The sequence below is a fragment of the Microcaecilia unicolor genome, chromosome 2, assembly GCF_901765095.1.
Source record: "Microcaecilia unicolor chromosome 2, aMicUni1.1, whole genome shotgun sequence".
Lineage (NCBI taxonomy): Eukaryota > Metazoa > Chordata > Amphibia > Gymnophiona > Siphonopidae > Microcaecilia > Microcaecilia unicolor.
Window position 1 is genome coordinate 276229330 of NC_044032.1, and position 27439 is coordinate 276256768.

Consider the following 27439-nt stretch of genomic DNA (forward strand, 5'->3'; position numbering starts at 1 on the left):
AGCTAACCGCCTATACCACATTCTCTGGCAACGAATTCCAGAATTTAATTACATGTTGAGTGAAGAAAAATTTTTCCGATTCGTTTTAAATTTACTACATTGTAGCTTCATCGCATTCCCCCTGGTCTTAGTATTTTTGGAAAGCATAAACAGATGCTTCACATCTACCCGTTCAACTCCACTCATTATTTTATAGACCTCTATCATATCTCCAAAGCACATGGTTTATTCAATGATTCATTTTAGCCACTGAATTAACCACATGCTTTGGAAGCTCATTGGTCTACCCTCTTCTTTTGTTTTTGTTGTGTTATAGTGCTGCACTTGAAACCACTTCTCTTGCTGGTTTCCAGCTTGTTTACTTACTATAACCATGATTAAAGAATCTGTAATACTCAGAACTTCTAGAAATTATGCTTGACAGTCTTTAATGGTAGAATCCAATTCTATGAAGCAAAATGCACTATCCTAAATCAAAAGTCTAAAGTTTTTTGTTTTTTTTTGATGCAACAAATTCTAAGGGACCAAAAGAAATCCTGAAATTTTGGGATGAGGCAGACACTGATCTCAGATATTCATCGACTAGCATTTTATGATTATTACTTTTTTTTTTTGCAGGCTGTTCAGACACATGCTCTTGGGGCCTCTTTTATCATGTCACACTAGTGGCTCCTGGAGCGGTAACGCTGACAAAGCATTGCCATGCGGGAACTGCTAGTGTGGCTTGATAAAAGAGGCCCTAAGAGAATTACGCAAGTGGTGAAATAATTAAGGAGCCCTTTTACTAAGTTGCGCTATGAAATAGGCTTAGCATATCCTAATGCGGGACTTTCCTGTGCATTAACCCCCAAATACTATATATGTGCCTTAAGTTGTGTGCACTACTTTGGTCACATGGCCAAATTGTGCACACAACTTAATTGGTTAACAAGCCAGTCAATGCCAATAATTGGTACTTAACCAATTAGTGACTTTTTTTAAAATTAGAATTTACATGCACATGGCCATGGCTGGGATAGGCAGGTTGTGGGCATTTCAAAAAACTATGTACACTATTATAGAATACACCTGATCTGCATCTAACTTAGGCACAGGTATTTAGGCCTGGTTTTAGGTAGTGTGTGTGCCTAAATTTTAGATGCAAGAATGGCGGGTAAGCGTTTTCTATAAACTACGTCTAACTTTCGGCATAGTTTATAGAATCACATTAACCATGTGTTTTTATGGCACTGATTTTAAAGGCGTGTGCTAAGAGGAGTGGGAAATGGACCAATGACTCCAGAGACTGGGAGAGTAGGATCAATTGTGAGCAATTTTATTACAGACTCAACACAGATCTGTTTTTCGGCCACAGGCCTGCCTCAGGAGTCTCTGTGATGTGTGTTAAAAAGTGGACTGCCACATGGAAAAAAGGATGGACTTAAAAAAGACCTTTGTAAAGTTTTGACACACACAGCAGCGTGACACACGGCTCTACCAGCTGGAAATAATGGTTAACAAACAAACAAAAACTATACAGCCTTTGGGGAGTTAACATTCCCTTTCTAACTTCTTACTTTAGAAAACTGAGCAAATTGTTTTCTTTATTTAGGTCATAGTAGCAACAACTTTCACAAATATTTAACCAGATTAAATATGGATATATTTTATTCTGAAGTAGAAGAGTGTGGGGAGCAAGTACGGCTAACCTTCTGTCTCTCTGTTGAGCTCATTGTGTTAATCCTAATCAGGGAAATCTATAGGCTGGTGCCTAGAGGTATGCACCACTTAGGAGTGTCAAAGGTACCATTACGTGATAGGCAGCTATGTGAACTATTTTTATTTATTTTATTTATTTACATCAATTTATATACCGTATCTTATTGCTACTGCAAGACAGAACGGTTTACAATTTATAAAAAAGAAGCAATACAATATGTACAAGTTGGACAAACATTAGAACTCCAGTCATTACAGGAAAGCACAGCAAACCCACAAACTAGCTACATAAGATGAAAAACAGTATAACTCATGATTTAGTATACAGGAGAACACCGCAAATACAAAATTAAATACATAATATAATCTACACAGACAAACAATACAGTTTTGATTTAATATATATTACAGATGCCCATTTATAACCTAGGCTCTATTCTATAAGGTAGGCCTAAGTTCCATAGCGCCTAACTGCAAGGTTGGCATACATGTGATCTGTGCATAGGTGGGTCATGGATGTGTGTCTCCATTTACATGTGAAGTTTATAAAAAACTATAAATTGTGTGTGTCACTTGGTGCAGTTAGGCATGCTAGTTTATATCTGCCTTATACATGGCATATGAGGTCATGTTTAAACATGGCATACCAATACTAATTTATGCTAGTGTTCTTTATTGGAATCTTGGCACCAAGATGCCTTTGTGGAATTGGCATTAAGCACACAGCATTGAGGTGCATAAACTGAAGCACCACTTCACAGAACTGCCCCAAATGTGAGTAGATGCAAACCCAATACTTCACCTGCCCAACTGCAAAAATGCAATATACAAGTCCACCTACACGATGGGATTTAGCTACCTGGGTTCAAAATGGTGGAACTCAATTCCTATAGCCATAAGAAGCATCACAAACTATTTCTGGCTCAGAAAAGACCTACCTCTTCAGGAAATTCTATGAGTAAAATATGCACTAATCATTCTGGAACAGCAATACACAACACAACCTCAAACTGTAACGCATACTTTCATTTAAGAAATATACTACGACATATCTTCTCAAGAAACCCAATGACTATTCCACATGCACTAATAATTATTTTGCCAACCTCTGTAAAACACAGCATCATACAACCTTGTAAATGGAATTGAATCAATGTAATCTCTACCAACTGTTACATGTAAGCCATATTGAACCAAAATTCCTTCTTGGATAATTGTGGGATACAAGTATGAATAAATAAATCAATAGAAACCTGGGACTGTGTCTCTTGCATTTTCTATTTTGTATATTTTCACTCTTCTTCTATCCAGGGTTACTGATAGTGTGCTTCCATATATAAATAACTGTTTTTTAAAATAGAATATGCATATTGGTGCCAATTTTTTAGGTGTGATATATAGAATCTATTCCTTTATGTGGTTAAAATGAAAGGCTTGTTTTCAAAGAGTTGGATTTCAAGGTGTGGAGTTCCTCAGGGTTCTCTACTCTCACCCATACTGTTTAATGTCAAAATGAGCTCATTAGGAGGAGGATTTGCTAATTGTGATGTTAAGCTCTATTCATTTGCTGATCGTATGTTTCTATTAGTCTCAGTCAATGACAATCTAAATGCAACCCTGTCTAAACTGAGCAAATGTATCTTAGTGATGGAAGAACGCAGCAAAAGTCATGGTCTCAAGCTTAATAAAGATTAAACAAAATTGATTGGTTGAGCCATTCTGATAAAACCATTCAAGCTGGATTATCCTTTTATATTACTAGACAGATAATCTTTTAAATTGGAGCACACTTCAAAAAATATTGGGGATCCTTTTGGAATCAACTTTGTCATTTGAGCCACAAGTTAACTTTATTGTAATTCCATTTTTCTGAAATTTTGACACCTTTGATCTAGCCATTCATTATTTTCTGAAGAGCACTTTCCTGTATTAGTTAAAGCACTCATTATATCTTATTAGGGCCCAGTTTAATAAAATGTGCTAGATTTTTTAGACAAAGGCAACATGGATTTAGTCAAGAGAAGTCTTACCTCACCAATCTACTACATTTCTTTGAAGGGTTGAATAAACATGTGGATAAAGGTGAGCTGGTCAATATTGTATATCTGGATTTTCAAAAGACATTTGATAATACCTCATGAAAGACTCCTGAGTAAATTAGAAAGTCATGGGATAGGAGGTAATGTCATACTGTGGGTTAAAAACTGGTAAAAAGTAGAAAACACAGAGTAGGATTAAACGGTCAGTATTCTCATATTCTCAAAGGAGAAGAGTAGATAGTCCGGTTCCTCAAGTGTCTGTGCTGGAACTGTTCCTTTTTAACATATTTAGAAAAGATGGGAATAACAAGTGAGGTAAGTAAATTTGTTGATGATGCAAAGTTATTCAATGTATTTAAATTGCAAGAGGATTGTGAAAAATTGCAAAAGGATCTTATGAGACTGGGCATCCAAATGATAGAAGTCATTTAATGCGAGCAACTGAAAAGTGATGCATGTGAGAAACAGGAACCCAAACTATAGCTACGTGATTCAAGGTTTCCACATTAGGAATAACCACCCAGGAAAAAGATCCAGGTGTCATCATTGATGATATGTCGAAACCCTCTGCTCAGTGTGTAGCAGTTGCTAAGAAAGCAAATAAAATGTTAGAAATTATTAGGAAAGGAATGGAAAACAAAAATGAGAATATTATAATGCCTGTGAATTACTCCATAGTGTGACTGTACTTCAAATACTGTGTTCAATTCTAGTCACAACACTTCAAAAATGATATAGCAGAATTAGAAAAGGTATAGAGAATGGTGACAAAAATGATAAAAGGGATGAGATGCCTTCCCTATGAGGAAAAGCTAAAGTGGCTAGGAGATATGATACAGGTCTATAAAATGCTGAGTGGAGTGTAATAGGGAATAGGTGAATTGTTTGTTTACTCTTTCCAAAAACACTAGGACTAGGGGGCACACAATGAAGCAACTAAGTAGAAAATTTAAAACAAACCAGAGACAATAGTTCTTTACTCAATGTGTAATTAAACTCTGGAATTCATTGCCAGGGAATGAAGTAAATGGAGTTAGTTAAGCAGGATTTTAAAAAGGTTTGGATAGTTTCCTAAAAGAAAAGTCCATGAGCCATTATTAAGATTGACTTGGGGATATCCACTACTTATTTCTAGGATAAGCAGAATAAAATCTGTTTTACTGTTCTGGGATCTTGCCAGGTACTTGTGACCTGGAATGGCCACTGTTGGAATCAGGATACTGGGCTTGATGGACCTTTTGTGTGGCCCAGTATAGCAATGTTTATGTTCTTAAGTTAGTGTAGGAAAATTTTATGTTTAGATTCTAGCCCCAAATTAGGAAACCAAGTACGTCTCTGCATGGGCAACCAAAGAATTCCAACCAGATACAGTTTTAAAAATGCCATTCTTAACCGGGGTCTTGAAGCCATAATTATCAGTACATGAATCACATAATGGTTATTGCAGCTTTGCATTAGTTATTTACTAACAGTCTGAGTTATGTGTTATTTTCATCTCAAAGAAATTTTAGGAGATTTATTAAAGAATTTGATTAACTGCCTTTCCTCAGAAAGATTACAATTTAAGAGACACAAAGAAGGAAGCTAATAAAGTCATAATTCATTCTCAAGAATTTAGACAACAATAATTTACTTGAAGTTTACAAATAGATCATACATATCCCCACAGGAAAGTACTACATTACTATTATTATTGTGAGTTATTATTTTAATCTGAGGAGTCATTCAGATTCATTCATGGAATTATTTTTAAAAAGGGGAGAAAATGGGGATGAGGGCAATTTTCCTTCATATAGGCTTTTAGTGTGGCACAAAAACATTAATGGGTATATTTACTAAGGTGCATTAGCATTTTTAACATGCCTTTTAAGTTAAGGCATGTTAAACACTAACATACCAATACATTCCTATAGGCGTGTTAGCGTTTGATGTGTGTTAGCGTTTAACACACATTAAAAACGCTGACACCTATACTGCACCCTTTGTAAACACAGGTGCAAATCTGTAATACTACATCAGTATTTGAAAGGCCTTTTTTTTATTATTCCATCATTATACTTACAGTATGTTCTTAAGTTTGAGATTGTGTCCATGGGTGACACACCTATCACTGTACTGGCCATAGCTAAATTTATCTTGACAATTTCCACTAGGAGTTTCTTATAATCAGCCGGAATGGATGCAGAAAATCAGTAGGATTATGACAGACAACTTGTGGTGTTTGCATTTCATAATGAACAAAAATATGAATTTCAAGAGGTTTTTGAAATATTCACTTACAGACAGAACCCTGCTACTATAAACAAAGCTATCCAGCTTCCTGCTGAGACAGCAATTAAAGCCTTCCACACCTCCCTGTTTGACCATCCTCTCTAAGTGACAACAAAAAAAGAATTGCAAAGGAGAGAAAAATAACTTTCTGGAATGCCCAACTTTTGATCAGAGTAACAAGCTGTTCCAGAGATCAAAATAACAGCACTGAGTTCCCTTAATGAATCAACCCCCTGGCCTACCAACTGTAATTACCTTGAAGGGAAAGTAATGAGAGAGTTAATCCATACTAACTTGTATGCTCATTATACTACTGCAGCACAATGTAGACAGTAACAAAGAGCTTGGGGGGGCAAGACTAGCATATACATTTCTGGGTGCTACAACCTTTTCTAACCTGTGCTTGCAGATTGTTAATGTAAATCTTAAAATGTTGTCCCTTCTTTAGTAATTAGTGATGCAGAACTGTAAGTTTTGTAAGTTAAACATTTTAACAGACTGATAATCCACCTTTGAAAGTTATATTCCCTGCATCAGATCAATGGAAAATGATGGAAATAAGGATAGTGTGTAACAATAAATGTACAAATATGCAAACTAAATTGCAAAATCAATGGACCTTATTTTTAATTAACTAAAGGGTTCTTTTTTCTAAGCTGTAACACAAGGACCTTATTCAGATCTTCCCCACACACTAAGGCCATTTTTACTACAGCTTTAAAAACCCAGATGTTCTTTTTTTTTTTTCTATTAATGCCATACTCTAATATTCTATCAAAATTTGATATAAGGAAACGAGAGAACATTCATTATATGGAGAAAAAAATCTAAGGGGTCCTTTTACAAAGCCGGGGTAAAAAGTGGTCTGCGGTAGTGTGAATGTGTCTTTTAGGCACACGGTTGACCATTTTTTTTTACCGTGGCTGGGAAATAGGCAATTTTTTATGGGCCTGGAAATGGGCCTGCACAAATATTAAAACTAGTATGCGCCTATTTATGGCCTGAGCCCTTACCACCACCCATTAACCTAGCAGTAAGGGCTCACAAGCTACCCACACAGTAACCATGCATCATGTGCCACCATAGGCATGCTGCCGGGTACCGGGAATGCACCCTGTGATAGAAAATAAAAAATAATTTTCTACAGTGGGATTCAGTGCATGCCAAAATTAGAACTACTGCTGGGTGCACATGCTACCCTGGTGGTAGTGCCAATTGGGCACAAGCTACCTATGTGTTAGCCCTCCCACACCCTTGTAAAAGGGCTTCTCCATGTGGAAGTGGTCCATTAAAGATAAAACCTCTTCAATGCACTATCACCATCACTGGTCATTAAAAAAGCTCCATACAAATAATGGAATCACATCCTAAATCATTGTTCTCTGGACCTGATACTTCTGCTTATTTGAACAACTCAGTCCAAGACTGAAGAGAACCTAGCTAAAGTAGACCAACAGCTACACGGTGTTAAGACCTTTTCAGATTTTGCTGCCCAAGTCTCTGATTTGAATTTAAAAAAAATGATAAATTTAGATAGGAATTAAGAGCTCAAAAGTTCCAAAAAATTCATAGAGATGAGAAAGATTATTCAGAAGGATATGTTTATATATGGATGCAACCATTTACTGGGGATTCATCAATACGACCTAAAACAATATGCTTTCATCTTTCTACAGATTCGTCTTTTAGCAGTGATGGAAAAAATAAAAACCAGGATGATTTTTTGAAATCCAATACATGAAGAAAACGAGGTCAATGTCATAGAAGTGGTCATTATTAGTGGACCAATCACCTCAACACCAGGTCACATGGAGGGGAATAATCGAACGGGGTGCTCAAGTTTTCCTGAGGATGTCCTCACAGGACGTCCCGGCGAAGGGGCGGGAAAACCCGTATTATCGAAACAAGATGGGCGGCCATCTTTTGTTTCGATAATACGGTTGGGGACACCCAAATCTCAACATTTAGGTCAACTTTAGAGATGGTCATCCTTAGAGATGGACATCCCCGGTATTCGACAATAATGGAAACCGAGGACGCCCATCTCAGAAATGACCAAATCCAAGCCATTTGGTCGTGGGAGGAGCCAGCATTCGTAGTGCACTGGTCCCCCTCACATGCCAGGACACCAACCGGGCACCCTAGGGGGCACTGCAGTGGACTTCACAAATTGCTCCCAGTTGCATAGCTCCCTTACCTTGAATGCTGAGCACCCAACCCCCCACCAAAAAAACCCCACTACCCACAACTGTACAACACTACCATAGCCCTAAGGGGTGAAGGGGGCACCTACATGTGGGTACAGTGGGTTTCTGATGGGTTTTCAAGGGCTCACATTTACCACCACAAGTGTAACAAGTAGGGGGGAAGGGCCTGGGTCCACCTGTCTAAAGTGCACTGCACCCACTAAAACTGCTCCAGGGACCTGCATACTGCTGTCAGGAAGCTAGGTACGACATTTGAGGCTGGCATAAAGGTTGGCAAAAAAATATTTTAAACATTTTTTTTTAGGGTGGGATGGTGTTATTGACCACTGGAGTAGTAAGGGGTCATCTGGTCAGTTGGGCACCTATTTAATGCTTGGTCGCAAGAAAAAATGGACCAAGTAAAGTCGGCCAAGTGCTCATTAGGGATGCCCTTCTTTTTTCCATTATCATCCGAGGACGCCCATGTGTTAAGCACGCCCCAGTCCCACCTTCACTATGCTTCTGACATGCCCCCGGGAACTTTGGTAGTCTCCGCGATGGAAAGCAGTTGAGGACGCCCCAAATCGGCTTTCGATTATGCCGATTTGGGTGACCCTGGGAGAAGGACGCCCATCTCCTGATTTGTGTTGAAAGATGGGCGCCCTTCTCTTTTGAAAATGAGCCCAAAAGACAGGATTATGTGTGATCATTAACATTTCTCATTACAGCTTGATGACATGAGAAGAATCAAAATTATCTAAAGGACTTTCTTTTGTTCCTGAGCTGAAACATGATTCATTTGCATTCAGAGTTAATTTGGAACAATTTTTTTGGAAACCACAATTGTAAGTCTATTTCTCAAAGATGAATGAACCTTATTATGATAGGTCGGTGGTGGCTGATAAATCAAGTTGAATTATTCCAGGACCTTTATTTCCTGTAGTGAATACCTATAATCAATTGGCATTGCAGGATGTGACAGTGGTGGAACAGTCTTCATTATTTTATAAATGGAATTTGTCCTTTGAAGACCACTGCCTGCTGTTGGAAAAGCCAGATCTGAGGAGCTTGAAGAGAGATGCCAAAAGCACATTTTACCTGAGGCAGCTTTTGCGAAACAGGGGCTATGTTGGGATTTTACAAATATGTGAAGATCACTGAGAATCTCATCCTAACCGTCAGATGACGCCTCTAGAAGTTATAAGGAATTGAGGGGTCCTTTTACAAAGGTGTTCTGAAAAATGGGTTGTGGTAGTGTAGGCACTGGATTTGGGTGCGCACCAATCCATTTTTTTTAGCCAGCCTGTAAAAAAGCCCCTTTTTTTGCTGAAAATGGACATGTGTCAAAATGAAAATTGCCACGCATCCATTTTGGGTCTGAGACCTTACCGCCAACCATTGACATAGTGGTAAAGACTCATGCGGTAATCTGGCGGTAATGACCTTGGTGCACCAAATGCCACTTGGCATGCGTCTGATACGGCACTTGAAAATAAAAAATATTTTTCAGACACGCGTATCGGACACACCAAAAATGAAATTACCACAACAGCCATGTGTTAACTCCATTTTAACACACATTGGGTGCACGTAGACGCTTACGCAGCATAGTAAAAGGGCCCCTGAGAGTTTACCCTCAAGTTAAGTGCTGTTTTGATGCTTTTTGAATAATTATTTTGATGAACTTTGATTTTCTATGTAAATATATTGCATATATTATTTTATGGCTTTTTTATGATAGTGATAGCGCCTTGAAGAGGTTCTATCTTTAATAGACCACTTCCTCATTAAAGTATTTTTCTCCATGTAATGAATACTCTCTCATTTGCTTATATGAAATTGTGATATAACAGATTAGGTTTTTGTTGTTGTATATAGACTTTTTCCTTTTCTATACCTGTGTGATTTGGTTTATTAATAATAATTACTAGGACATCTGATGGAGGATTTTCTACGACTATTTTCTGCAAGCCGACCGACCGCAACACCTTATTTCATTATCAAAGTTTTCATCATCATGGTTTAAAGCGAGGTGTGCCGGTCGATCAGCTGTTGCGGTTACAACGGTTGTGTTCCTCTACTATGGAATTCAAGAAGCAAGCCAATATCATGATTGAGAGGTTCATAGCCCGCGGGTACATAAGTACATAAGTACATAAGTAGTGCCATACTGGGAAAGACCAAAGGTCCATCTAGCCCAGCATCCTGTCACCGACAGTGGCCAATCCAGGTCAAGGGCACCTGGCACGCTCCCCAAACGTAAAAACATTCCAGACAAGTTATACCTAAAAATGCGGAATTTTTCCAAGTCCATTTAATAGCGGTCTATGGACTTGTCCTTTAGGAATCTATCTAACCCCTTTTTAAACTCCGTCAAGCTAACCGCCCGTACCACGTTCTCCGGCAACGAATTCCAGAGTCTAATTACACGTTGGGTGAAGAAAAATTTTCTCCGATTCGTTTTAAATTTACCACACTGTAGCTTCAACTCATGCCCTCTAGTCCTAGTATTTTTGGATAGCGTGAACAGTCGCTTCACATCCACCCGATCCATTCCACTCATTATTTTATACACTTCTATCATATCTCCCCTCAGCCGTCTCTTCTCCAAGCTGAAAAGCCCTAGCCTTCTCAGCCTCTCTTCATAGGAAAGTCGTCCCATCCCCACTATCATTTTCGTCGCCCTTCGCTGTACCTTTTCCAATTCTACTATATCTTTTTTGAGATACGGAGACCAGTACTGAACACAATACTCCAGGTGCGGTCGCACCATGGAGCGATACAACGGCATTATAACATCCGCACACCTGGACTCCATACCCTTCCTAATAACACCCAACATTCTATTCGCTTTCCTAGCCGCAGCAGCACATTGAGCAGAAGGTTTCAGCGTATCATCGACGACGACACCCAGATCCCTTTCTTGATCCGTAACTCCTAACGCGGAACCTTGCAAGACGTAGCTATAATTCGGGTTCCTCTTACCCACATGCATCACTTTGCACTTGTCAACATTGAACTTCATCTGCCACTTGCACGCCCATTCTCCCAGTCTCGCAAGGTCCTCCTGTAATTGTTCACATTCCTTGGGGGTCCTCAAGAAAGCCTATAAAAGGGCCCTTTATACTCATTGATCGTGGTTGTTTTTGCCAAAACCCAGATCTCCTCGAAAAGCCTTGGCATGTGTCATCCCATTTTCACAGAAAGCGTCGACCATCTGTGAGATTATCCATAGACATTGGCAAGTGCTCTCAGGGAAGGGCTTTTTCCGTTCAGTTAGTGCATCAGTTAATCCACTGGAGTGCCCCCAAAGTCCTCAATATGGAGGAGAGCAAGAGATAATCGTAAAAGAAATTTAGGTAACAATATAAAAACCATGAAATAATACCAGAGAGGTAAGCTACAAATGTCTTCTTTAGCGAGAATAGCTGATATAAAATCAAGGTTGGGGGTGCAGTTGAAGAGGAAGCCTGACTAGTAGCAACAGCCCTATTATTCAAAAATATAATTAACTGAGATGGCTCAAAAAAAGGTACAAGACTGGGACTGATACTTCACAATACATTTGCAAGGAAACTTCAAAGAGATGGCACCATTTTGAAAGCAGAAACTGATGGGAAATAAGTGAGTTGGGATCATTCCTGCTCTATTTGAATAGGTCTTGGGCTGACCAAGAAGGCAGGGGGACATGGAGATCACTTCTGCCCCACTGCAATTACCTGAAGGACCAAGAATGGATTTGGCAAAACAGAAGAGACTGGGGATCATAATCCAAAAATACTAGGACTAGGGGGCATGCGATGAAGCTACAAAATAGTAAATTTAATACGAATTGGAGAAACGTTTTCTTCACTCAATGTGTAATTAAACTCTTTGGCTGCCAACCCCCAATATTTCATGGCACTAAACCGGGCAGTGCCCCTAAATATTGCCTCTGACTGCCCATACAAAAAATGGGCAGGTCAGTGGCAATACAAAGGGTGCCGTTTGGGAGGAACTGGCAGTTATGCAAGTGCTGGTGAAATTTAGGACTGGCACTTGCCTAGCTAAGTAGGCAAATTTAGGACAGCTCAAAAGCTCTTCTAATTCCACCCACTTAGCTATGTGGGTTCCGACACTGAATATCAGCTGTCACCCGCATAACTGTGTTTTAACTTTAAAGAACCACAATCCCCTTACCCACCTCCAAAAAAAACCCTACTTCTTACCCCCTCCCCCAAACTGTGAGAACCCAAGCCCTCCCCTTCATCACAGACACATCATTAGATTCTACCTTAAGTGATAACAATAATTAGTGATATGCTTTCACATTTTCTTGCACAATGAGTGACTTTCTTCTATTAAGCAGATAGCATGAACAGCAGTAAATGCTCCTGAGGAAGATTTGAAATGGGGCACCTCACCGGAGAGTTGCATACAAGCAACCTAACTGGTCAGCGGCTGCTGCTGACTGGTTAACTTGTTTTGAACATTGGCCGGATAGATCATTACCCTTCCATGCAGGCAGTGAGTGTTATAAGATCCCATAGGAGTATATGGATGTATAAATACTACATATGCTAACAAGCAGAGGCCGCCCGACCATTAGGACAACTGAGGCAGTGCCTCAGGGAGCAATCTTCAGGAGCAGCATCTCCCCTTCACAGCGTTTTACCTCGTCACAGTGAAGTTCCAAACCTGGTAGCAATTCCCATACGCTGCCCTGCCACCTCCAGCATCCGCTTCTTCCCTTTACTTTACACCTCTCTGATGTAACTTCCTGTTTTTACAGAGGCTCAGGCAGCCACAGTAAAGGGAAGAGGCGGCAAGGCAACATATGGGAATCGCTGCCGCTACCAGGTTTGGAACATGATGAGGTAAACACCGACCGGGGAGGCGGCATCTCGGCCCATGGGGGCAGCATGTTAGTACCGCCTCAGGCAGCATCTTACCTTGGGCTGGCCCTGCCAATAAGATCACACAAACGTCTATACAGACTGTGTGCAGGCATTTACAGGGCAACTTTTGTGTGGAGCTGGGTGAGAATGTATTTTGTAAAATATGCATGTGGTCAAGTAGAGTACCTGGAGAAAGTTGAACCTGCCTTGGAGAAGGTGTAACCTTGTACCAGAGCATTTTTGCTCCTATTCTAGGAGCCTGTTTTATAAAAGAATATAAACATTTATATAGGGACAAATTCTATATATGGCGCCTGAAAAATCAGTGCCAAATAACCACATGCTTATCTCTATTCTATAAATTATGCCTAAAGTTAGGCGCACTTTATAGAATATACGTATGTGCCATTCTTGTGCCTAAAACTTAGATATACCCATTTAGGCCACCTAAAACCAGGCCTAAGTACTTAGGCAAAGATCAGGTGTATTCCATAATAGTGCCCATAGTTTTTTGGAATGCCCACAACCTGCCCATTCTACGCCCATGGCCATGCCCCCTTTTTGGCTGTGCACATTAGAATTTACATGTACCACGTTATAGAATATGCCTATAAGACTGTGTGCATAAATTCTAATTAAGTACCAATTATTAGCACTGATTGGCTTGTTAACCAATTAAGTTGTGCACGTAATTTGGCCGCATGGCCAAATTAATGCGCACGACTTAAGACACCATATATAGAATTTGGGGGTATGAATGACTTATATTTCTTTATCTTTCAAGTAGGTGCTCTGTTAAAAATTGAATCCAGCTTGTCTGTGGCAATGATTTATGCTGCCCATCAATACATATGTATCAGAAATGAGTACAGAGGAAAGACAATCCCAAAATCATAATAGTGTTACCCTTTCTTGTAATGCAAATGCTTCATATAGGTAAAAACAAACCTTTCCTTTAAAAGTTGTGACTGGAAGTAAATTAGCAGCTGATATCTCTCCTCAATAATCCTCTCTGGGTATCCAAGATTCAGTTGGATCTGCAGATGACTATAAGCTAAGAAACTAATTGAATCACTATTTGAAGGGATTATTATGTCTGTGAAGCGCTGAATACACCTGGTGGCATTATATAGTGATGATGATGATATGCTTAAATGGGAAAGAGATGATTAAAAGTGAAAATGCTATTTGAAAATGATAGGGATTAAAGATACAGTGAGCATGTAAGGCAAGCTGTTAATTTCAAATGGTTATTACTAGCTAAATTTGGAGCAGTGGCCTAATGGTTAGTGCAGCGGGCTTTGATCCTGCCAACCTGGGTTTGATTCCCACTTCAGCTCCACGTGACCTTGGGTAAGTCACATAACCTTCCATTGCCCCAGGTGCAAAAACTTAGTTTGTGAGCCCTCTAGGGACAGAGAAAGTACCTGCATATGTGTACAGTGCTGCGTACATCTAGTGGCACTATAGAAATGATTAGTCATAGTAATAAATGTAGTGGGCCTTTTACAAAGGCACACTAGTGTTTGTAATGCACGCTAAAAATAAGAGTGCACTAAACAATAGAGACACCCATATATTAAACACTAGAGACACCCATATATTCATATGGGTGTCTCTAGTGTTTAGCATGAGCTAATCATTAGCATGCACTAAAAACACTACCACGCTTTACCACTTGTAACCACTCGTTTCCACCTACCCTCCTCTCCTCCTTCCTGTACACATTAATTGATTTGATTTGCTTACTTTATTTTTTGTCTATTAGATTGTAAGCTCTTTGAGCAGGGACTGTCTTTCTTCTATGTTTGTGCAGCACTGCATACGCCTTGTAATGCTATAGAAATGCTAAATAGTAGTAGTAGTAGTAGCTTTTGTAAAAGACCCTTGACTAGCTGGGTTGTCAGTTGTAAATGTGAATAACCTAGTCAGTGAAAAATTGCCTGACTTGATTTTGAACAGTTATTTTTGTGGCTGGGATTCCTAATCCTGCCCCAGGGAATGTCCCTGGAATCACCCCTGCTTATCCCAACTGAATTTTTCCACCATTAGATTTTAGGTAGGTAAATGTATCCAATCTATATGGGGAAATGTTTTAAAAGCAAAGGTTAGCCAATCAAGGATTTCATTCTAGGAGCCTTGTGCGGCCAGGGAATTGAAAAACATCCTTTAAAACCTTATAAAAATTGACAGCTTTGTTTCTCTGATGCCAAGACAAGCTCAGTTACAGTAGTACAGTACATTTAAAATGATGGAAGAGATATTCAAAAGCACTTATACATGTGGGGCTGAGGCCAACTTATAAGAGTTACAGTGTTGTATAGTAACTAAGGGGGTCTTTTACTAAAGTTTAGCTCGAGTTATCTGCAGCAGGACCCATGGGAATAAAATGGACCCTGCTGCAGATAACTCGAGCTAAACTTTTATAAAAGACCCTCTTAATAAATGTAACTAGTTACTGTACTTAAGTAAAGGTTTTGTTATTTTTATTGTAAACAGTGCATTTTTTCCAGCAAAAAAGGTGCCAGTACTCAAATGCCAGGCCACCCTTCAGGGGTGGGGTGATCACTGAGGCACCCACCCCACAATAGCCAGGCCCCCTGCAACCAGTCACAGAATCTATGACAAGGCAGAATTGGTGTGTACAGCCTGAGCTCTTTCATTAAAACTTGGAGACCATGGGTCAATTTTAGCAGACAATGGAAAAGGTGCAGGTACTCAGTACCCCCAAGTACTCCCTCAAAAAAAGCCCTGCTTGTAAAGAAATACAGGATAACATTTATTTCTTTTACTTTTACTGAAGTAATAATTTCACCAAAGTTTACTACTTTTATTATTATTTATTGCATTTGTACCCCACATTATCCCACCTATTTGCAGGCTCAATGTGGCATACAGAGAGGCTCATTTTCAAAGCACTTAGCCTCCCAAAGTTCCATAGAAACCTATGGAACTTAGCCTCCCAAAGTGCTTTGAAAATATGCCTCAGAGTGTTGTTATGACAAAGTCATGACAGGATCTAAGATACAATCGGTAGTAATCAGAAGATGTATGAGGAATTAGAGAGGTAAGTGATTAGGTAGGGTGGTGTAAGAAGTGTATTTTAATCCTTGAGTGGGTTGGGTGGAATTAAGTCATTAAGGGTTCTTTTTGTAAACTTTGTTGAAGAGATGTGTCTTCAAAGATTTGCGAAAGTTGGTTAGATTGTCCATGGTTTTCAAGGCTGTGGGTAGTGCGTTCCATAGCTGTGTACTTCTGTACGAGAAGGTAGTAGCGTATGCCTGCTTATATTTAAGTCCTTTACAGCTAGGGAAGTTCAAATTTAGGAATTTGCGGGCTGATCTTTTGGCATTTCTGGGTGGCAGGTCCACTAGGTTTAACATGTAGAGTGGGGCATCTGCATGTATGATTTTGTGTACGGTCGTGCAGATCTTTAATTCAGTTACAAATGATGTTTGCACTTAAAAGTAAAAGTGGAAGTGAGAGGTAAATGAGAATGTCTCAGAAAACCAATTGAAACTGCAAAATCAGGAACAGGATTTTGCTATTGAAACCTCATCACGTAAACAGTGGACCAGTTCATCTTAGGTTTTGCTGTTCAGTGAATATAGCCTATGAGAGCAGTGGAGTTGGATTGGTTACTGGTCTCCAACCAAACAGAACAATGATGAGTTGGTTCACTTTAAAGCAAAGATGAAGCTGGAGCTTTTAGCAAATCTTGGTGGACATTTCTTTACAACAGACTGCTGGTCATCCCATGGAAAATTTTACATTGGGGTGACTGTCCATTGAATTGATAGAAAGGAAATCTGCTTCTCTGGTCTTAAGACTGAAGGGTTCCCACACAATTGACACTCTTGCATCAGTTCCCAAAGATATTCAGAGTTTGCCATTAGACAAAAAATTATTAGAACAACAACAGATGATAATTCCAACTCTGAGAAAGCCTTCTCTGTATTTGGACAAAATGACAATGATAACTAAGATGAAGGTGAAGATGCAAGTGATGAATTAGCACTACTTCTAATGCAAATGATAGTAACAATAATGATGATAAAGTATTCTTTGTTATATGGAAGTCCCTTGATTAAAACCTGCAGACCCTGTTAGATGATATCAGTAATATTGTAAATGGGCCTGATTTGAAGGAAATTTTTTTATCTGACGGAACAATCCATTTTCTGCTAGTGCAGTTGAAAATGCTTTCATCGTGCTGGATTAATGACTCACAAGCACACTCACATGAGTGACAGCCATTTTCAAACATTTAGTTTTACTAAAACCAGAGTTGACAATAGTAGGGCAATATATTTATTGGGATAAAAATGTTAATAGTTGCGTTCATTGTAGTTGCGGTACTTTTACCTTTTACTCAAAAAGTAATATATTAGGCAATACCCTTTAAACTTTCACCTAAGTGAATTTCTTAATGTGTTTTTCACTGTACTTTTATTTAAGTATTAAAATATACATCTATTTTTACTTTTACTTAAGTATTTTGACCTAGTATTTTGAACAACATTGAAAAGTTATCTCTTTTTAAAATTTGGCCCATTATGAATATAGTTGCTCTGAGGACATGCAGTAGGAGCTTTCTCTAGAAGAAAAAACCCAGGTGTCCAGATTCCATTATAGACTATTAGCATAAACTAGTAAAGGCACAGCAAACATTTACATGTTACAGGTTTGCACTCAGTGGTATTCTATAATGGGAATGCACAAGTCACATAGCACATAAATTCAAGGAGAGTTAATGGGGGAGGCGAATAGGCGGGGCAAGAGCATGTCAAATATTTACGCACATAGGTCACACAAAACTGCCACTGGAGGTCCCAGCATCCATTTTGAGATTGGAGTTGGCCTAGACATTAGTTACTGGGGATTTCACCTGCCCCAAGTAGGCTATCAGACCATGAAGGCTTCTAAGATAGGCCAGGGGAGGGCCTACAGGTGGTGGGACTATGGTGCTTGTGGTCAGAGGGTGGATCTGTCAGGGGGGGCCTAGATTCCCTCTTTCTGTGTGGTGAATTTATGGCTGCAGGTTTGGTTTTGGTCACCCTCTATACCCTGTTTTGTTGCTTATCTCTTGTTACTTAACTTTTGGTGCACTATATAGAATTAGGGGAACATGTCAAGAAGGCATGCACTTTTACATGACACATGTATATGCATGTTCTGGTTAGAGTTTGGGCTGAGTGTGGGAGAAGTCACAATGTAAATGAAAACTTTACATGCTACCATTTCTGCCAATTTACCCCTAGTATATTTTAAACTCATAGGTGCTTATCTGAATTCATGAAATAGGCCTGGAACTAGGTACTTTCTTGATATACACACCTAGGCAGCCTGTTATAAAATTACCTTCATGATGTATAATTTTCTGTTCTCAAGGTCTGAATGCGTTTTAGACTTAGACAAAAATGTGGACATGAGTTTGACATGAGGCTGAATATTTGAAATACTACAAAGTGCTAAGTCAGTAGCAAGCGGGGAGGATGACCTTTAGAACAATATGGCAACGCCCAAGGGCTCATAGCAATAGCGGTCCCACTCTCCCCTAGCTTCCATCTAGTTTAATAATTTTTGATGACACTTAGAGACTGGGGGCCCAGATCTCTATCAGTCTGCCCCAAATAGAAAGGTAATGATTTCTTAACATGTGAATTCACACATTGCAATAAAATGAGACCTGCGGTAAATAAAGTACATTAATGACATAGGGCTCATTAGTAACTCGAGCCCTTAGTAAATTATGGAAAAAAAAAAACCTACAATAATCAGGAAACTACAAGGAAAGTTAGAAGTGGTATTTGCCCTCCTCTATACTATATCTACTTTCAAATGGCTCATTCTCTTCTGCTGAAACAGAGAAGCATTAATCCAGCTTCTTGAAGTGTACACAACACAAGTCATGCAAATAAATGACATAAAGACATCTTGATTAACCCCTTTTAACCCTCACCCACCCCTCTTTTCACTCATAATGTAAGACACTGTAGAGTGCTAATTAGGATAGTTAGTACCTACTGAATTGTAATTACAGGGAGCCAGAGAGCAATAATTCATCCCTTAACTCCAGTAATAGCTGTCTCCTTGGTCACAATTTATAGGTTATTTAGAGTCTGGTCTACTAGGCCTTTTTTTCCCCATAGGCACAAAGGACTAGATTCTGTAAATGATGTCAAGCACTATTCTATAAGCAATGCTCTGAATTGGGTGCCATTTATAAAATGTATTTATTTGTTACATTTGTATCCCACATTTCCCCACCTATTTGCAGGCTCAATGTGGCGTACATAGTACCGTAGAGGCGTTCGCAATCTCTGGTAGAGAAACAAATTCAAAGAGTTGTTGTGGTCGAATAAGGTGTTATAGACACATAGGGGAATCGTATAGAGGAAGAGTTATACAATGTCTATTACAATCTTTGGTTTCGTTGTGTTGCAGGGTTTGGGCACTTAAGAATAATGCTTGGCGCCAGGATCTACACCTAATTTTGGGCACAAGGATTTATACCAACTGAAGCCTGGTGGTAAATCCTTATGCCTAAATTAGGCATGGATCAACCATTTTCTATAATGCTGTGTGCAAATTCTAGGAACGTTCATGCCCCTCCCATGTCCATGTCCCCTTTTCAGATCTAGGAAGATGTGCATGTAAATTCTAATTGTTGCCAACTAGTGCATGTTATTCAAATTGTGCATGTAAATTAGACACATGCCCTAATCTGCATGCACAATTTTGAGCACTATCCCTGGGATTCTATATAGTGCACCTCGATTTCCATACAGAAATCGAAGCATATTTCATAACAATCTAACTTAATTAGTTAACAAGCTAATCAGTACTGGTAAGTTGGATGTTAGCAAGCAATTATCAGCACTAATTGGCATTAATTAGAATTTATGTGCACTACTTGTTAAGTGTATTCTGTAATGTGGTGCGCATAAATTCTAAGTCACATAGTTGAAAAGTGGGTGTGGTTATGGGTGTGAAATGGGCAGGTCATGAGCATTCCTAAAATCTAGGCACATTGTTATAGAATACATCTACTCTGCACCTAATTTAGATGGCGGGATTTACACCAGGTTTTAGTTGGTGTAATTGACCACGACTAAATTTAGTCATGCGGAGCAGTACTCATCGTATTCTAAAACATATGCTTAAATTAAAGCATACTTTATAGAACATGCTTTGATTTCTGCATGGAAATCATGGTGCAGTATATAGAATCTAGTCCTATATATAGAATTTGGGGGAGAATGGGAAGTAAACCCAAGCATAGCAGACTCTTGGTCGGCATTTGCTCTATTTAAAAGTGGACGGTCTCATTCCTGAAATCATACTTAACAGGTAGAACTTTTAGCTAGTAAAATCTATATGAATATATTGGTTATACTGAGCAGTTGATCTTAGTATTCAAGAGGTCTAGGCTCCCTTTTAATGGAAAACCTGCAACAGAGCCCTGAGACAAACAGAACATCAAAGGAATGGAAGGATGAAATTCACTGTCGAGAGGGAAATTCAAATGTTATTCAACAGTGAAGAACTATGTCAATTTCCTTCTCCAAGAGACCTCATTGCTTCTCTATTAACTAGGATACAAATTTCTCATTAAGTAAAATTCCCTCTTTTTCCAAGCTATATGTAATTTAAGACATTTTCTTAGCGAGTCCATTAATATTTTTATGCACTGGTTGTACTATCAGCTACAATTAAAATCCCATCAGGTAAAAACCCACATACCCTGAGTTTTGTATATATGCTAGTTCAATCCTGCACATTATAGAAGTAATTACATAAATATTTTTTGCATGTAATGTCTGTTATGTATAAAAGTATATGGTATAAAAAGTAGTCACATGGAAAGACTGTGCTTACTTTTATTTAGTTCCCCCCAATTTCTGTACATGTGAAATTATGTGTGCTAATTTGGCTGCATGCCCAAATTGCACGTACAACTTGATTAATGATCCAATCAGCATTGATATTTGATTTTTAACAACCAATTTGTAGCACTAATTGGCTTAAATTAGACTACATATGCACAACATTGTAGGCGTATTCTACAAAGTGATGCACGTAAATTCTAATGTTGCAGTCAATAAGTGGGAGTGGCTATGGGCGTGGAATGGGCGGGTCATGGGCTTTTCAAAAACCTATGCTCATTATTATAGAATATAGCCTATCTGCACCTAATTTAGTTGCAGATATTTAGGCTTGGTTTTCGGTGGCCTAAATGGCTGCGTCAACATTTTAGTTGAAGCACGGCGCATGCGTGTCTTCTGTAAACTATGCCTCACTTCAGGTGAAGTTTATAGAATCACACTAACCATCTGGTTTTTCAGCACCAATTTTTAAGGCGCCATTTATAGAATGTACCCCTCTTTGTGTAGGAGACCCTGTAGGTGGGGTGTATGCAAAAAGGTAGACTTGCAATGATTCCACATATTTTATAAAATGTGTAGGTACACACAATTTTATGAAGTCATTATGCATACGTGCTAATATGTGTGTGAAGAGGCCTATTTTAGAAAAGAGGTGGCGAGAGGAAATCAGACCCCCCCCCCCCCAGGTGAAGATGTGGAGAATTCCCATAGTATTTTATAAGATGATCAGCCAAATGTAGATTCTCTTGTAAAATAGGTACAAGACTGCATATATATGTCTTTTGCAGTCCAGTGGGAGTAGCAGTTTTAAAAAATTGCACATGGGCAGGCAGTATAGCAAATTCTAATAAGCTATAAACTATGTAACCTCCCAATACACATACACACAGACACCCGCCCACCCACATATGCATTGGAGCAGCTTTTTAAAATTGATGATCCTGCAGAACCAGTTCCCCCCATCCATCTTGTGACACACGAACACCATCCATTTTCCCCACAATAGCAGAACCACCCTAATCCCCTCTCAATGTGACATCAGATACCTTACCCTCAGGTCTAACCCCCTCCCCCAGAAGATCATGCCCTCAAGAGTCCCCTATTAGACCCCCCACCACACACACACACTCCACACCTGATCCCTCTCCCTGGTGGTGTACTGAGAACAGGACTGATCTCTAGTTGATCCTGCTCTTAGGCTTCAAGTTCAAAGGCCACTGTGACCCTTAGTGGTAATCACAACTTGGACATTTCTTTCGAAAATGCCCCTCCATGTCTTTTAATGCATATTGTCAAGGAGCCCGAAATTTCTGCAAATCCAGGGATAAACCTCTGATAATACCCTACAAGACCCAGAAAGCTCTGCAACTGCTTTTTGGTGGTGGGTAGGGGAAAATCCTTGATCCCTTGTACCTTATCGGTTTGATGACCCCCCCCCCCCCCGGTCCATCTTTTGTTTCAAAAAATTGACAAAGACGTGAAAATCCAAAGACATTCTTAAATTTGGACGTCCCTAGATTTGGACATCTTTGACTTTTGGCGATTTTTGAAACCAAAGACGTCCAAGTCAAAAACATCCAAATGCAAGCCATTTGGATGTGGGAGGAGTCAGCATTTCTAGTGCACTGGTCCCCCTGACATGCCAGGACACAAACCGTGCACCCTAGGGGGCACTGCAGTGGACTTCATAAAATGCTCCCAGGAACATAGCTCCCTTACCTTGTGTGCTGAGCCCCCCAAAGCCCACTACCTACAACTATACACCACTACCATAGCCCTTATGGGTTAAGGGGGCACCTATATATGGTACAGTTGGTTTGTGATGGGTTTTGGAGAGCTCGCTGTTTCCTCCACAAATGTAATAGGTAGGGGGGCTATGGGCCTGGGTCTGCCTGTCTGAAGTGCACTGCAGTACCCACTAAAACTGTTCCCGGGACCTTCATGTGCTGTCATGGACCTGAGTATGACATCTGAGGCTGGCACAAAATATTTTTAAAGATGTTTTTTGAGGGTGAGAGGGGGTTAATGACCACTGAGGGAGTAATGGAAGGTCATCCCCAATTCCTTCCGGAGTTCATCTGGTCATTTCAGGCACCTTTTTGTCGGTGTTTAATGGAACTTGTGTTTGGCAAGATGTATTGGTTTCAAGTGTGGATTTACAATTATTCACGGATGCGTCGGGAGAAATTGGATTTGGGATTTATTTTGGAGGGGCATGGTGTGCAGAAGAGTGGCCTCAATGGTGGAGAGAGATGGGTTTGTGCAAGAATATAGCTTTGTTGGAATTATTTCCAATTTGGGTGGCTTTGTGGCTATGGGAACGGAGGTTGTGTAACAGGAGGATTGCCTTGTATTCTGATAACATGTCAGTAGTATGGGCAATCAATAAGCAGTATTCGCGTTGTCCGCTGTTAGTGGAGCTGTTGAGATTGATTGTGTTAAAATGTCTGCAATTAAATGTATGGCTAACAGCGAGACATGTGCCTGGTGTTTGTAATGAGATTGCTGATGCGTTATCTCGTTTACAGTTACATCGCTTCAGAGCTTTGGCTCCGTCAGCAGATTGGGAGCCTACACGGATGTCCGAAGATTTGTGGCACAATTTTCAGGAGGTTGTGAGGCGCTGTTGATGAGAGCATTAGCTCCTAATACTTGGAAGGCTTATGGAGTTGGATGGAGGCGATTCCTATCATTTCTGGCTGACAGAGGTTGGGATTTGGTTTTCCCAATTTGTGAAGAGAGAGTGGTCCGACTTATTGCTTTTGCAGTGGATAATAAATGGTCGTTTGGGATGGTATCTCAGACGATGGCTGCAATAGCATTTGTGTCTAAATTGCTGGGTTGGGGAGATCCAGCTGGGAAATATTTGATTCGTAAGTTATTGTGTGGTTTTTCCAGAGAACATGGGAAATCACGAATGGAGAGGGTGAGGAGGCCGCTATTTTATGCACAGGTAGTGCAATTGTGCAAGGTATTAACCAATATTTGTTTTTCAAAATATGAAATATTGTTATTTCAGGTGGCTTTTGTGGTAGCCTTCTTTTCAGCTTGCAGGGTTGGGGAGTTGGTAGCTTCATCAACGCGAGCTATGGATGATGAAGGTTTGAGAAGAAGGGATGTGGTGGTGGAAAAGGGGGTGTTGCGTATATATTTAAGGAAGTCTAAAACGGACCAAGATGGAAAAGGCATTTGGATTAGTCTGCGAGCGGCTAAGACTTTGGAATTTTGTCCAGTGCAATGTGCAGTGGAGTTCAATGGTGTAAGACCGGTGGGTGGTGAGGTTTGGTTGGTGCATAGCAATGGTATGCCTTTAACGAGGTATCAATTTGCAGCAGTGCTTAAGAAAGGTTTGAGATATATGGGTTTGGAGCCGAAGGAGTATGGGACACATTCCTTTCGAATTGGTGCTGCTTCCAATGTAGCCCAAGAAGGGGGTTCAGTGGCTTTAATTCAGCGGGTGGGAAGATGGAGGTCTAATAGATATAAAGGGTATGTTCGGGATGAGAAGTGATTAGGTTTATGCTAATTGTTCTAGTTTCTTTTACAGATGTATTGCCTCTGGACATATGTGTATGGATCTGCGGACATTCATATGTCTTTTGGGCACACAAGCATGCTCTGGAATCAAAGTGGGGATCCAACCTGGGATTGGTGGAATTCGGTATTCGAATCCGCTGGTTGGCCATACGAGGAATGACTTGGAAGCAGTTGTTGCCAGCATTACTGCAAGCTCGGCGATTTTCTTCTCCAGTTCTAATTTGTATTCATTTGGGGGGAAATGATTTATGTGCTGTAAAAGGAGTTCAGTTAATTTGTTTAATGAAAGCAGAATTATTGGAGGTGATGAGTTATTTTCCAGGAGCAGTGATTGTATGGTCACAGATTATTCCCAGAAGAGTGTGGAGGGGGGCAGTTAATCCAAAAGGTATTGAGCGGTTGAGGCGCAGGGTGAATTGGGAAGTGTCAAAATTTATGGGGAGAATGGGGGGTTTGGTGTTAGCACATGATTTGATCTCGTCAGATTGTGCAGATTTGTATAGGCAGGATGGAGTTCATCTGTCCGATATTGGAACTGATATCTTTTTGAGTGCACTCCAAGATTTGTTGGAGGATTGCTTAAAGAAGGATTTGGCGGCAGCTTTGGTTATGGGGGAGCGGTGACAAGATGGAGTCTGTCACCGCTTGTGGCCTGGATGAGGGGTTTAAGAGGCACCAGAAGCGGTTAAAGGAATTGTATGAAATATATGAAATGGAAATGAACTCGTGGGCGGAACCGCCATGAGTAAGAGGTGGCTTGACGGTACCGTAAGTCACCTGGGGGGAGGGGGGTAAGGGGGGAAGAAAGTGAGCCAGTTCGTTACCGAATGGCTTAACATTATTATTAATCACACTGTGAAGTGGGGAGAAAGTGAGCCAGTTCGTTACCGAAGGGCTTAACATTATTATTAATCACACTGTGAAGTGGGGAGAAAGTGAGCCAGTTCGTTACCGAAGGGCTTAACATTATTAACCGCATTCTGAATTTAACCTGGTGGAAAATTATATGTTACTAAGTTGATGTTAAGTAAATGAATTTATTAATATTTGGAAATAAAGCTGCAGCCAAATTTTATTCCAAAAAAGAAATTGTTGTTTGAATTATTTAAAAAAATTTTAAGTATGTGTTAAGGGCTGCCTGAAGTGTGAATGTCAATGTTATGTTTTATAATTCACGTTTGACCTTAACTTAAATACAGTGAAAACTCAGAAACAACTGCTCGTTTTCTGCCTGAAGCTTAAAGATATCAATGCTAGATTTGGTCTTTTCTTTTTTTTTTTTTTTTAATCCATCTCACATGCAGGAAACATTTAACAAGAGAATGAAAGACTTTTCTGATCCTGACGCTTTGGTGTCCTTTCTAACAGTTGTCTCTCCCACCACTATATATGTGACATGGCTTTATACCGTGACTGTAACTGGGTCTTTTTTTCCCTTCTCAGAAGTAAACTGTTCCATGCAGGGGCGTATCTGACCTGCGGCGGTAGGGGGGGCCAGGGCCAGAGTGAGGGGGCACATTATAGCCCCCCCCACCGCCGCCGCCGCCATTGCCGATCCCCCTCCCCCCAGCCGCCACCATTGCCAACCCTCCCCCTCCGTTGCTCGCCTACCTTCGCTGGCGGGGGACCCCAACCCCCGCCAGCCAAGCCGAGGTCCTTTCATTTTTCCACCGAAGCTGGCGCCGACGAAAGTTTCTTTTGAGTCTGACGTCGCTGCACGTTGTACGTGCAGGACGTCAGACTCAGAAACAGCTTCATTCTGTTTCTGAGTCTGACGTCCTGCACGTACAACGTGCAGCGACGTCAGACTCAAAAGAAACTTTCGTCGGCGCCAGCTTCGGTGGAAAAATGAAAGGACCTCGGCTTGGCTGGCGGGGGTTGGGGGTCCCCCGCCAGCTGACGGAATTCTTTAAAGGCAGCCGGCAGGGGCAGGAGGACGCGGACCTCGGCTGGCGGGGGTTGGGGTCCCCCGCCAGCGAAGGTAGGCGAAAAACGGAGGGGGAGGGTTGGCAGCGGTAGGGGGGTCCAGGGCGAAATCTGCGGGGGCCCAGGCCCCTGAGGCCCCACGCAGATACGCCCCTGGTTCCATGCTCTCAAATGTTGATATTCGAGGATAAGCCACATTTTTTTCTGTGCTAGTCCTTTCATTCAGCCATTTTTAAATATATAATTCTCCAGAATCTGTTTTCCTTTTATTATCATGTTTAAAAAATACATGTTTAGGCTCATTTTCAAAACAGAAAAAATGTATAAAAAGTGGCATAAAGCAGCATTCGGACATTTTTCTTACAAAAACATCCAAATCAGTATTTTCAAAACCAATTTTTAGATGTTTTTCCTTTGAAGTCCATCAGAAGTGCATCCAAATCTCAAGGGGGTGTATCAGGGGCATATTCAGGGCGGGACCTGGGCGTTTCAGCCATAATGAAAGAAAACAAAAACGTCCAGGACTAAAACTAAGACGTTTTGAGCTAGATCTGTTTTTATAACGAATAAGGCACAAAAAGGTGCTCTAATTAACCAGATGACCACTGGAGGGAAGCAGGGATGATCTCCCCTTATTCCCCCAGTGGTCACTAACCTCCTCCCACCCACCCCCCACCCCCAAAAACTGTGATGAAACACATTACTTGCCAGCCTCAGATGTTATACTTAGGTCCATTAGAACAGCATGCACGTCCCTGGATTAGTCTAGTGGATCATGATTTCACTTTTTTTCTCTGCTCCCCATAATACTTATTCCCAAATAGATTACTTTCTAGAGACCCCTTCATTGCTACATGAAGTCAGGCTCTCCAACATAGAAAATATAACATCATCAGATCATGCCTATATTAGTCTTCAATTAAGCTCCATACAACAAACTCCATCTAGTTCTCAGTGGAGATTCAATGCCTCACTAACTGAACAACCTAATTTTGTGGAGCATGTTTCCCATGCCA